This window comes from Rhincodon typus, chromosome 29, assembly GCF_021869965.1.
Source record: "Rhincodon typus isolate 14 chromosome 29, sRhiTyp1.1, whole genome shotgun sequence".
Classification (NCBI taxonomy): Eukaryota; Metazoa; Chordata; class Chondrichthyes; order Orectolobiformes; family Rhincodontidae; genus Rhincodon; species Rhincodon typus.
Window position 1 is genome coordinate 6132907 of NC_063360.1, and position 12977 is coordinate 6145883.

General features: G+C 39.7%; 1 protein-coding gene and 1 long non-coding RNA gene across 3 annotated transcripts in view; one reads left to right on the plus strand and one right to left on the minus strand.

Annotated features, from left to right (window-relative positions):
- LOC125486526 overlaps nucleotides 1-7378 on the minus strand; it is a 21885-nt gene extending 14507 nt beyond the window's left edge. Inside the window, exon 1 of the long non-coding RNA XR_007265182.1 lies at nucleotides 7189-7378. This is a non-coding gene — a long non-coding RNA (uncharacterized LOC125486526). The remainder of the gene's footprint in view (nucleotides 1-7188) is intronic.
- Nucleotides 7379-7476: 98 nt separating this feature from the next.
- The window catches only part of LOC109911363 (ELAV-like protein 1), a 32317-nt gene continuing 26816 nt past the window's right edge, over nucleotides 7477-12977 (plus strand). Inside the window, exon 1 of one of the 2 annotated variants that reach the window (XM_020510657.2) lies at nucleotides 7477-7634. The gene's annotated coding sequence lies outside the window, so the exon portion shown is untranslated. The remainder of the gene's footprint in view (nucleotides 7635-12977) is intronic. The other variant, XM_048614105.1, reaches the window with a different exon arrangement.

The window sequence follows — 12977 nt, forward strand, 5'->3', positions numbered from 1 at the left end:
AAACGTCAGCCTTCCTGCTCCTCTGATGCTGCTTGGCCTGCTGTGTTCATCCAGCTCTACACCTTGTTATCTCAGATTCTCCAGCATCTGCAGTTCCTACTATCTCCTCCACAGGGCCTGATGGCCTACATCCTAAGGTCTTAAATGAAGTGGTAGCAGAAACAGTGGATCCATTGTTTATGATATTCCAAAATTCCCTGAATGCAGTAAAGGTTCCAGTGGGTTGGAAAATGCAAATATAATGCCCTTGTTTGAAAAGGGAGACAGACAGAAAGCAGGAAACTATAAACTAGTTAATTAAACATGCGCCTTTTGGAAATTGTTACAATCCATTAATTAATAACAGGGTATTTTAAAGATGAATAACAACATTTGGAAAGTCAAAATGCAATCAAGAGTCAGCATGATTTTATTTAGGGTAAATTCTGTTTGACTAATTTGCTACAGTTCTTTGTTGATTTAACAAGCAAGATAGATAATAGGAATCTTGTAAGTATAGAATATCTGGACTTCCAGAAGGCATTGATAAAGGTGCTGCACAAAAGTTTAATCCATGAGATAGGATCACATGAGGCTGAGTAATTTATTAGCTTGGATAGAGGATTGGCTAACCAACACAGGATACGGTGCTGAGGAACAGTCATCGACCCGAAATGTTAACTCAGATTTCTCTTCACAGATTTGGCCAAACCTGCTAAGCTTTTACTGCAATCTCTATTTTTGTTTCTGATTTACAGCATCTGCAGTTTTTCCAGATTTTATTAAAAGGATACATCAGCCTTTTTCTGATTTGCAAGATGTCTCTAGTGGGATGCACAGATTTTGATCCTTAGGACACAACTATTTACAATATATATTAATGACTTAGGTGCAGGGAAACAAAGTACTAGAGTGAAATTTGTAGATGACACTAAAAGTGGGAAATAAGTTGCAATGAAGTAATAAGAATTTTACAAGTGGAAATGGATAGGTTAGATAATGGGTCAAAATTTAGCAGATGAAGTTTAACATGGATAAATAAGATTACCTATTTTGATTAGAGAAATAGAAAAGTGATTTAGCTAAACAGAGAGAGAAATTTCAGAGTACTTCAAGTGCAGAGGGATCCAAGTGTACTTGTGCATGAATCCCAGAAAATGAAGATGCAGGTACAACAGGCGATAAGGAAGGCAAATGGAATTTCGGCTTTTATTACTAAGGGAGTAGAAGAAAAAGTAAAATGTTTGCTCAACTGTACAAGGTTAGCGAGACAGCACCTGGAGTATTGTATTCAATTTTGGTCCTTTTACATGAGGAGGGATGTAGTTGCATTGGAGGCAGTTCAGAAGAGGTTCACTACATCAATTCTGGGGATGAAGTGTTTGTACTATGAAGACAGACTGATCATATGGGCATATACTCTGGAGTTTAGAAGGATGAGGGGAGATCTAACTGAGGTATAAGCTTCTAAAGGGGATTGACAAAGTAAATGTAGAAAAGGTGTTTCCACATGTGGTACAATCTGGAAGAAAAGGTCATAATTTTAGGATAAAGGGATAGCAAATTTAAAACATAGACCAGAAAAAATTACTTCTCTCGTGAATCTGTGAAATTCATAACCCCGGAATTGCAGTGGATGCTCTAGGTTATGTTCTGCATTTCACGACCAGAGATATCATTTCTATCTTCTTTTTATCCTTCCAACTCCACTGATTTACCCTAAACATTTCAATTATGGTAGCCTTTAAACATCCATACTCAAGGACACACAAGGCTGATCTATGCAGACTATCCTCAATTTAACCCTTTCAGTTCTGGTGTCCTTGTGAATCCATAAATCTAACATTCAAGGTTAATATATCATGGAGGCGTAGTGCCCAGAACTGAATGTAGTGATCCAGATGAGGCTTAACTAGACCTCTGTTCAGCTGTGACTAATTAGAAAAAAAAATACTATTTGTCCACCTGTTTTTAAGTAGTTCCTGTGGCTGGACCCATTGAAATAGCTCTTCAAAGGCCAGCATCCCATCACCAATCACCCTTTTATATATAAATGCATAGCCTTCGAAAATACAACTGCATCTCAGTAATTTAGGCATTTAGGGGCTCGCATTCAACTTATAAATATCACTCAGGTATCCCTAATTTAACAGTTTAACAGCCCCAATCAGGCAACTCATTCTATGAGGTCTAGCTGGCTGACCTCATTACAATCCCTACATCCATAAATCTCTTTCTCCTCATCCACACTTTCCTCTTCTGAACAATGAGAAAATAGCCATCCATCTTTCTTAGGTCCAACTAAGATGTTCTCTCAGTTTTTTTTTCAAACATCAGTAGTTGATAGATGAGGTGAGTAGGCAGTTCAATCAACCATTCTTTGCAGTTAGTTATTGGACCATCAGATAATTCAGATGAACAGTTCTTTATTCCTTAAAATCATTTATGAACAATGAAGAACTGACATTCCTGTAAAGATTCCAGTCAAACACCACTAATTACATCTAACCAACTTCAAAATATTATTAGTATCCTTACTCACCATATCCAATTTCTAATACAAACCAATCGACTTTCATTTTTGAGAAGTCTCTTTTGTGGAGACTTATTCAATACCTTGGGGAAGCCCATGTAAAAATATCAATTTGCATCCCTACCTTAAGACCTCAAAAACAAAATCACACTGTTCATTGGGGTGTAAAATTGTTTCAAAATGTGGCCATTTGATGATTGATGCCATTGGGCTCTGTGCTCCCAGAAGGAGCCAGATTGGGGTGCCAGAGGAAGTGCAGCCCAAAATGTCCTCAACAGTAGAACAGCCAAAGGAAGGCTGTGTCTCTCACTAATTGCAATAATGAAAGAAGTTTGTATTAGTAAGTTGACCTTGGTCATCACAGTTCAACAGGTCACCAAAATCTGACCATCAACCCATTAAGATCACAAGGGTAATGACAGTGCCCTAAAGTACTATTGTTAAGAAAAGTCATAAAAAGACTTCCACCAGGGTCAATTTTCTAAGTCCTGCAACAATGGAAAATTACAATGGGTCAGGGCAGTGAATCCAGGAGACTATGTACAAGAATTGGCAAAAGTGACAGGTGCATGAATCATACAATAAAGAGGTCCTTCAAGCAATTGAGTTGGTATACCACCAAAAATATACTACACCTTCACTTGACCCACTTTCCCACACGAGGCCCATAATCTCGAATGTGGATGAACACTTGAAACGTTGTAACAGATTTTTTAAAGGTTGTGAGGTTTCCCACTTCAGCCATCCCCTTCCCTCTCTCCCCCACCCCACCTTCCCTCTCCCCCCACCACCCTAAACTCTGGCTGACAAAGATTTTCCTTAAATCTCCTCTAAACCTCCTAACTAATGCGAAATTTCCCATAGCGCCCAGGGATATTTAAGTTAGGCGGGTTAGATACAGGAAATTAGGGGAATGGGTCTGGGTGGGATACTCTTCAGAGAGACGGTGTGGACTTGTTGAGCTGAAATGGCCTGTTTCCACACTGTAGGGTTTCTATTCTATTCTACCACCATAAAAGTGTGCTCTCTCATTCTTAACCCTTCAACTAAAAGAATAGCTGCTCTCTACTCACCTTGTCCACCATCAGGCACCCCTCAACCTTCTCTGCTCCAAAGGAAAAAACCTGAGCTTATCCAGCCTCTCTTCATAGCTGAAATATTCCGTCCCACCCAACATCCTGGTCAATCCTCTCTGCATCCCTTCCAGTGAAATCACATCCTTCCTATAGTGTGATGGCCAAAACAGCACACTATACTCCAGCTATGGCCTAACCAAAGTTTTGTCTAACTCAAACATAACATCCCTGGTCTCAACTTACTAAAGCAACCTTCTTCCACCTTCGTAGCTGGTGAAACACTCAGCCTTTCATTGGCTATTCTACCATTGAGGACATTTCGGGCAAGAACTTCGTGGTCCATATGGAGCTGAGAGATGTCATCAATTCCTAATTTTCTCCTCTCCCCATCCCACTTGTAGAGGAAGTGATGACACCTTTCCTCATGGATTCAACATGTTGTCAGGCAGGAGTATACCAATCGTACAATTCCAGAATGCCTCAGAGACAAATACAGGTTGGACAGTCAGCCAACACTTCCAGGAGTTTTACTCTGCATTAAAAAGGGCTTTAGTGCTTTAATCAGTTGACAGATTGTCCAACCTCTCCTGCATACCAAGACTTGTCCGTGAGCTTCACATCATAAAGATTAGCACAAAAGGGTTTCCTCAAAATGGCAAACTATAATAACTTTACCAAGTCTTCTTCCTTCAGGCTGCTGATCACAGAGCTCCCCCTATATACAGTATCCTCAAAGAAGATTCACGAGTATGTCTCATTCTTTTCCACAGAGCAATGAAAGTGTGCATTTAACCCTTTATCTCCTCTTAGCCCAGAAGAGACTCAGTTGCTTTGTTTAAACGTTTATTCTTCCATGGGAGATATACATATCCAGAACTGGCATACAGCTCAAATTGTTGCTTTTGCAATAAAGTTTCTATACTATTTTTATTGTTAGAAAGATTTGAATCAAAAGATTACATATTTTTTCACTCATATCTCTATCCAATTGTTTACATGATTTACATTCCAAGTTAGTACACATGACTATATTATCCAATCAGATTCAAACTAATACATGATATTATCCCATCTTGTTACATGTTCTTGTCTTCTAGCAGTTGGTACATCTTCTAACTGTTGGTATGTAAAGTGCAATTACAGAAAACCTATACTGTTTATTTTCCCCTCATATCAATCCTTCCTTTTGCCTATATTGTTTATTTTCTCATTCAGCAGCCTCTGGGCCAGATTATTTTAGAGGTCTCGGAGGTAAAGTGCAAGGCTTGCTGACGTTTTTGGAGATCCTCCATAATACTGACCCCGATTGGCTGCAGCTGGAGTATTTTCTGCATGCTTTCCTGGAATTTCCCTGTTCCTCTCTGGACTTTTGAACACCTTCGAAAATGAGATGGTCACATTGATTGCTTTCCACCATACTCCAAATCCCTTTAAAGTTTCTCAATTTTTGGAGTCATCAGACTCATGTTCACAGTTTCCATTTCCCTTTACCACCTCTTTGGTCTTTCTGTAGATGATAGTCAGCCAGTAGGATGTAATGGTCAGAAAAGAACACCAACTTGATGTCAGTGGATCTGGCCATCCATCTGACACAAACAGAAAGTTTACCCTGCAATGGACAGATTCACCTGGCCTTGACCAAATGTATCCAAGCTGCATTCCATCTCCAAGGTTGAAGATGTGGTGCAATAGGCAGCATCTTTTACTGTTTCCATTAGTAACATGGAGGTGGCTTCAGGACTTTTACATTCAAATGGGATGCCGCTTGTTCTACATTGAACCAGCTGCAATGGAGAATCATCCTGAAAAGTTATATTATAGTAATGATTCCAAACACTTCCACATTATGTACAAATGTAAATTAAGGATTCACAAATGGCACACCCACAACATAATGTATATGGGGAGAATACAGGATAGGAAACCTTCAATTCGCTGCCCATCTTCTCACTAAGTATTTGTTCTACATTACAACAGTTCTAAATTTCAAAAAGTACATAGTTAATTATAAGGCATTCTGAAGTAGTGAAAGAGAATTAAAGCGTGCATATTATGTAGTACTGTTCACAAACTTAATGTTCTACAAATTAAATTGCTGTTTGGAGAGTGGTTACCATTGTAATATAGTAAAGTCAATAAATAAATTGGAATTGTTTCTTCCAGATTTCCATCCTTAATGTAACATACAAAAGCAGTGATGTCATATGCATATATTAGAAAAACTATGTATCACTTCTAGTGAAATCCTGAGCTCCAACTTTAGCTACAGATTGAATTTAAATACAACTTGCCTGAATCTTTGCTTCTGAGATGTACAGCCTCTCAGCATTTTTAAAGCTATATTAAAAAAAACATACCTCTCTACCAAGGATCATCTAAGCAACATTCAATACAATGCACTATTGAAATGATCTGCACAACTGTTGCCAGACAAAACTACTCTTTTGTTTTCACCAAACCCATTATATATTACTACATCCAGGCTGATAATGAGATCAGCATATAAAAACCGAAAGAACTACCGATGCTGTAAGTCAGGAACAAAACCAGAAGCTGCTGGAAAAGCTCAGCAGGTCTGGCAGCATCTGTGAAGAAACAATCAGAGTTAACATTTCGGGTCTGGAGACCCTTTCTCAGAACACCGGACCCGAAACGTTAAACTTTGTTTTTGTTCAATCAATGTATGCGCTTATTATGCTGTAGTTACACAGTCTTACTACTATGCGACTTTACACCCAGTCTGCCACTATTTTCAAGAATGTATCGGCTTTTCGTTAAATCACCATGAATTCTTGTGGTTGTATTTTCGATACCAACGGGTACTCTTAACAGCGTCCCACCAAAATGGTGACCTCGCCGAAAGAGAAATGCACATGCGTTACGGGTTTACATCGACAATTATCACTAAATACAGTTAGGAATTTATAAATTAATAAGAAGCTACAGATACAAAGTTTTAATAAAGTAAATGAAGTACGAGAAACCCTTGGAGAACTCTTCTCAAAAGCTAAACTCAAAATACAAATATATGTATGAGTGGTCTTAAAACACTTGGGTCGCCCAAAATCTGAAATTAAAACAAAACGCTCAGGTTGGCATCAGTTATCTACAACGAGCTTCTGGAAGGAACATAGATAATTGCCCAAATCGAACGTGCAGTTCAGAAAGCTTTATACTTATCAACTTTGAAACGTGTCAAGAAATCATTGGTTTACAGATTAGAGATGGATGTTAGGGATTATTATCTCTCAGATAGCACTTCCAAACATTAAAAATAAATGAATAACAACTTTGAATGAATAGCAATCGCAGGCTAAGCGCGCAGGCTACCTGCAGAGCATAGTAAAACATTTAAAAACTCACGCCTAATTTCAATTTACTAAAAGAGGTGAAAGAGAATGGCGGAGAAACTCAGCAACCGTGAACTTCTGGCGATAGAAGTAGAGTTAACATTTGAAGTCCGGTAAGGCTGACTCTTTTTTCAGAACTGCGTTGGCTTACATTCATTAAAAAAAAATTCTACAACATGGCGAAGAAAGTTGAGGCAATTTCAGTGATATTTCTATCTGGTTGTCAACACATGGCCATATTAATACTTACTTCAGTAAGATTGAACCGCAACACTCCTAACTTCCAAATAGCGGGTTTAAACAATTTGATTGACAAATGATCCAGGTTTTCGTGAATCGCCTCTTTCCCGACTAGAAGGAAACGCCACAACAAGGTTCGCCGCACGCCTCTACCCTTTGGGCCAATAGGAATTGCCAGTGACGGCGGGCGCTATAACTGACGTTCGTCATAACCAATGGACTTGGAGAAATCGGGGCGGCGCGGGCGTGATGGATAAACAGATTGTCCAATGGAGTAGGAGGGGGTGGTGCTTCGCTTGCTGGCGGCGCGCGGGGTTGACTTTGTTTGATTTTAACGGATTTTTTTTTCCGCCTCTGCGCTCGGCCTGGGCTTCTCCCCTACCTCAGCTCGAGTCCCGGAAAGACATCAGCGCTGCCGGCACTCTCACCCCGTACCGAGTACGGGGCTCAGACAGAGTGAGTGTGAACTTGTCGAATAAGAAAAATAATATATAAGAACTCGACGTGAACTGGGAAACAGGCCCAGGCCATGCGGCACGGGGGCCTGTGCTTCTGGAAGTTAGGCCTCGGCTTTGGAGAGATTGGTCACCCCCAGGCCGAGCACTGCTGGTTAGAAAGGCCAAGAGATGGAGTGAGGGACGGAAGGCCGGGAGTTTTATTATGCCTATTGTGAAGAAAATGCGATGGAGACTAGTGGGCTTTCTAGTGGTAGGGAAAGGGAAATCCTAATTCGAGATCGGGGATGTAAACCGGTGGCGTAGGCCCTTTTAAATAAGAGCGACGGTTGTAAGATGGAAACAGAAGAGGAGGGTGGAGGTCCCCGGTGGATGGGGTTTTAGTGTCCCGGCGGCTTCAGCCCAGTGAGGGAAAAAGGTGGATGGTGGAATGGGGACGATGCATTTGATAGAACAATGCGCTTTGCGCCCGGGCTTTTGTACCCAACAACCTCCAATCACTTCATTGAACAAAGCCCTTTTGAGCAGGTATTAAAAGCAAAAATAAGTCTTTCAACTGAACTGAAATATAAGCTATATTTATGACCTCAATGTTAGTAATATCTTTTCAAAAACGCTTATTAAACATTTGCCTAAAACCCACACGTCCATTACATAAACTTAAATTTCCAAATGACTGCCTTCCCTCTTCATCCCATAAATATCTTTTTTTTTCTAGCAGTTCTTTATTCACCAAATTCTATTTCGGGTAAATTATCAATTGATTGCAAATGCTTTGCACACTTGAATGAATATGCAGATACGGTTGGCTTACCAAGTGAAGGTAGTTAAAGCATGCTATGCCTGTTTCTGAGATAACAACGTGTAGAGCTGGATGAACACAGCAGGCCAAGCAGCATCAGAGGAGCAGGAAGGCTGACGTTTCGCGGGGGACCCTTCTTCAGAAATTTCTGAAGAAGGGTCTAGGCCCGAAACGTCAGCCTTCCTGCTCCTCTGATGCTGCTTGGCCTGCTGTGTTCATCCAGCTCTACACGTTGTTATCTCAGATTCTGCAGCATCTGCAGTTCCTACTATCTCTGTGCCTGTTTCTTGTTCTTTTTAAGGTTTCACCTTTATTTGCAGCTACCCAGTTCACAAATCTAAATGACAATAACACAGTTAATCACATTTGTTCTTCCCAGGAGTCACTTATGTGCAAATAATTTTTTTGATAGAAAGCTGCTTTGAAATGTTGAAGATTCAACAGCAATACGACACCACTTTTTCCCTTGTGTAACTCAGATTGCCTGATTCAATAATATCATTGATCTAGATTAGTGTTTACTTTGACTCAGAGTCATACAGCACAGGAACAGATCCTTCGGTTCAACTCATTCAGGCCAGCGAGATAGTCTAAACTGATCTAGTCCCATTTGCCAGCATTTGGCCCATATCGCTCTAAACCTTTCATATTCATGTACCCATCTGGATGCCTTTGAAATGTTGTAATTGTACCAGCCTCCACCACTTGCTCTGGCACCTCATTCCATACATGCACCACCCTTTGCATGAAAAAACTGTCCCGTAAGTCCCTTTTATATCTTTCCCCTCTCATCTTAAACCTACGCCGTCTGGTTTTGGACTCCCTTTTGCAGTTTCCTCAGAACTGAAAGCATCAAAGATTTAAAGTTGGTGTTTGTAACTCAGCGCATTTCTAAACAACTTCTCCAGAGGATAACAGTACAAAGCAATTATTGTAAAGAACAATGTGTTCAATGAGAGCTTTTTTCAAAATATAACAAGATTCCATAAACTGAAATGACAGTAATGGCTAAAGTAGTGGTTGAGTGTAGAATTAAAAACAAAGTTGTTGGAAAAGCACAGCAGGTCTGGCAGCATCTGTGAAGGAAAAAATCAGACTTAACGTTTCGGGTCCAGTGACCCTTCCTCAGAACGTTGTAGAATGTTGACCAATCCACTGGTGTGACTTACTGAATTACTTAATATTTGTTTCATTTAATTTTATTTCTGGCAAAGACAATGCATGGCAATGATTGTGATTAAATAACATACTACACAGCATCAAAACATTTTTGTGAGGTGGGGTTGAGTAAAACCATGTTGAAGTGGTCAAGTATAATTTCTGATTGTGGGCCTACCCTTTGATGCATTTGGTGGCTTTTAAATTATGTAGAATATTAATACCAAAGTTGTTTGTATTTTTAAAGGCGTGGAGAGTGCAATCAATTTGCATTTGTACAGTTCCACCTTGAAAATATTAAAGATGATTTATGGGGCAGAAAGAAGAGGTACAATAATATAAAGAGAATGTAGCATCAATGCGAAGAGTTGGAGTGTGTCAATAAGTGGTAACAATTAAAATAAAATGGAATATCAGGACAAAGATTTGAAATGCAATCTGTTGCAAACATGTTGCCATTCTAGATCAGAGAAGGCAGTAGTGGTATGTGTTTGGAGACCAGAGGCATTCAGGTGATATTTGATCAAGTTTTGCTATTGAAGTGTGGTGTATATGTGAGCTTTCAAAAAAGGTATTAGAGTATTTTTTTACTTGAATAGTACGCAATCAATGGGTTATTACAGTGCAGAAGGTAGCAATTTGTCTCTCCTGTCTGCACTGGCTGTCCAAATGAACATGCAGTTAGTGTTGTTTTGCTGCTTTTTTCCATAATCCTGCATATTGTTCTTTTTCAAGTAAAAATTTAGATCTTTTTCAAATGTTTAATTAAAGTTGCCTCCAACATATTCTCTGACAGTGTGTTCCAGATCCAAACCACTTGCTACATGAAAACATTTTCTCTGCTATTGCATTTGCTTCTTTTACTGAGTGCTTTAAATCTGTGCCTAATTCTGTCCTAGTGCAGATGGTTTTTCCATATCTCTATCACATCTCCTCTCTACTTTCTCATCTCCAAGGAAAACAGTCCTTACTTCTCAAATCTTTTCTTAATGTTAATAATGGTGCCCAAAATTGGATGCATTACCCCAACTGAGGCTGAACAAGTTCAATATAACCTCCTTGCTGTCAAACTCTATGGCTCTATTAACACAGTCTAGGATACTGTAGGCTTAATTAATCATAGTCTTGACCTGTCCTGCCACTTAATGACTTGTGCGTACATGTAACAAAATGTTGTTTCTGTGACCTTGCGGATGCACATAATTTATAAGATCCAGATCTATTAAAATATTCTTTTTTTAAATTTAGTCATTTGTGGGATGTAGGGGTCGCTGCCTGGCCAGCATTTTTATTGTCCATCCCTAGTTCCCCTTGAGAAGGTGGTGGTGAACTGCCTTCTTGAACCGCTGCAGTCCACCTGCTGTATGTTGAGCCACAGTACCATTAGGGAGGGAATTCCAGGATTTTGACCCAGCGACAGTGAAGGAACAGCGATATATTTCCAAGTCAGGATAGTGAGTGGCTTGGAGAGGAACTTGCAAGTGATGGTGTTCCCATGTATCTGCCACCCTTGCAGATGAAAGTGGTCATGGGTTTGCAAGGTGTAGTCTGAGGATCTTTGGTGAATTGCTGCAGTGCATCCTGTAGATAATACATACTGCTACTACTGAGCGTCAGTGGTGGAGGGAATGGATTCTTGTGGATGTAATGTAAATCAAGTGGGCTGCTTTGTCCTAGATGGTGTCAAACTTCTTGAATGTTGTTGGGGCGGCACTCTTCCAGGCAAGTGGGCAGTATTCCATCACAATCCTGATTTGAGCCATGTAGATGATGGACAGGCTTTGGGGGGGTCAGGAGGTGTGTTAGTCATTGCAGTTTTCCTACCCTCTGACCTGTTCTTGTAACCACTGTTCTTATGTGGTGACTACACTTGAGTTTCTGGCCAATGATAACCACCAGGATGTTGACAGTGGGGGTTTCAGTGATGATAACACGGTTGAATGCTAAGGGCCGATGGTTAGATTGTCTCTTATTGGCGATGGTCATAGCCTGGCATTTGTTTGGCACAAATGTTCCATGCCATTTGTCAGCCCAAGACCATGGCAATGTTCCTCTTCAGAAGCTACTCTGATATATTTAACCACTGTGTGCTTATCTTAACTTTGTGATACGTTTTCCTAAAAGCAATACTTATATGTCATGTTTCAAAAGAAAAACAATAAAGAACTTGCTCATCACTTTGAAATACATAAGTTTTGAATTTTGTGCAATATACTGTACTTCATTGTTTGGTTTTGTGCAGCTACTTTAAGAATCAAATTGCTGCAGAACAGGAGCTCAAAGTAAGTTATTAAAGTCAAAACTACGAGAAAGAAAGGAAGCTGGATGTGCAATTAAATGGGAGAAGCAATTATATTACCACAATGGAAGTATAATATAACAGATGTTGCGCTCCAAGAAATTAAAACTCATAGCCGAACTTGTTGGATATACAAGTAATATTTAAATCAACCATGCCATTTGTCAGGTGGATATATTTTAGTGCTACACAATCCATTTTATGTCATCTGAGTTTAGCTATTTAAGACATTCACTGTTGTAAATAGAGACTTCAGCTATTGTATCCATGAGTACGTTTTCTCAATGTCCCCAGTTGGCTGATTGTGGGTGAAACAATTGGGGAGATGAGATTTAAAGAGCTCCATACCATAGTGTGGCATTTGCAGACTTAACTAAGTCATTGTATAATGTTGATACCACGAGCATGCCTGCCATCATAACTGTAATAGCCTAGTCAAAACTGCAGCCAGAAGATGAGGGAGAAAACAGGGTTCAGAAGTGCAGTGCTCCAAATTTTGAACTTGCAAGTGCTTTCATCTCACCCAACTGACGTATTCGTCATATTCACCTTAGCTGAAGTAAATTATGAGATAGGTCTCATGGCTTTTGATCAGTGTCTGTCTCTTTGCCTCGGTGACCCTTCCATTTAAGCTGGCAGAAAAATGTAAGTTTAAGGATGGAAGAACTATGAAAAGTGTCTTACCCTGCAGTAGCCTGCCTTTTTTCAGGTTTTGAGTAGAATTATTGCAGAAAAGTCAAGAAATTCCTTGTGGGCTGAAGGGAAAGTGCAGTAGTGAAAAGCAGCAGTGATGAACAAAGTAAACCAATGTTATATTTAAATTTAGGTTTATTCCTTTTGATTCTGACGGTGTTTTCTGCTCCCTTTTTCATTTTGTGGTGATCCAGCTCCTTCATTTATTTATTGCTAATACCGAATATTTAGACATGTAGAATAGAGAGGAATTCAAATTTAGTTACTAGGATTTGACTGACCTTGTAATTTGTCATTTCTCAAAGTACAGTAAGTACAGACTTGGGTTTTGTACAAACTGGACTTCAGATGACTTATTATGTTGAGTGGAATCATGGTGTTTCTGGTGAAAT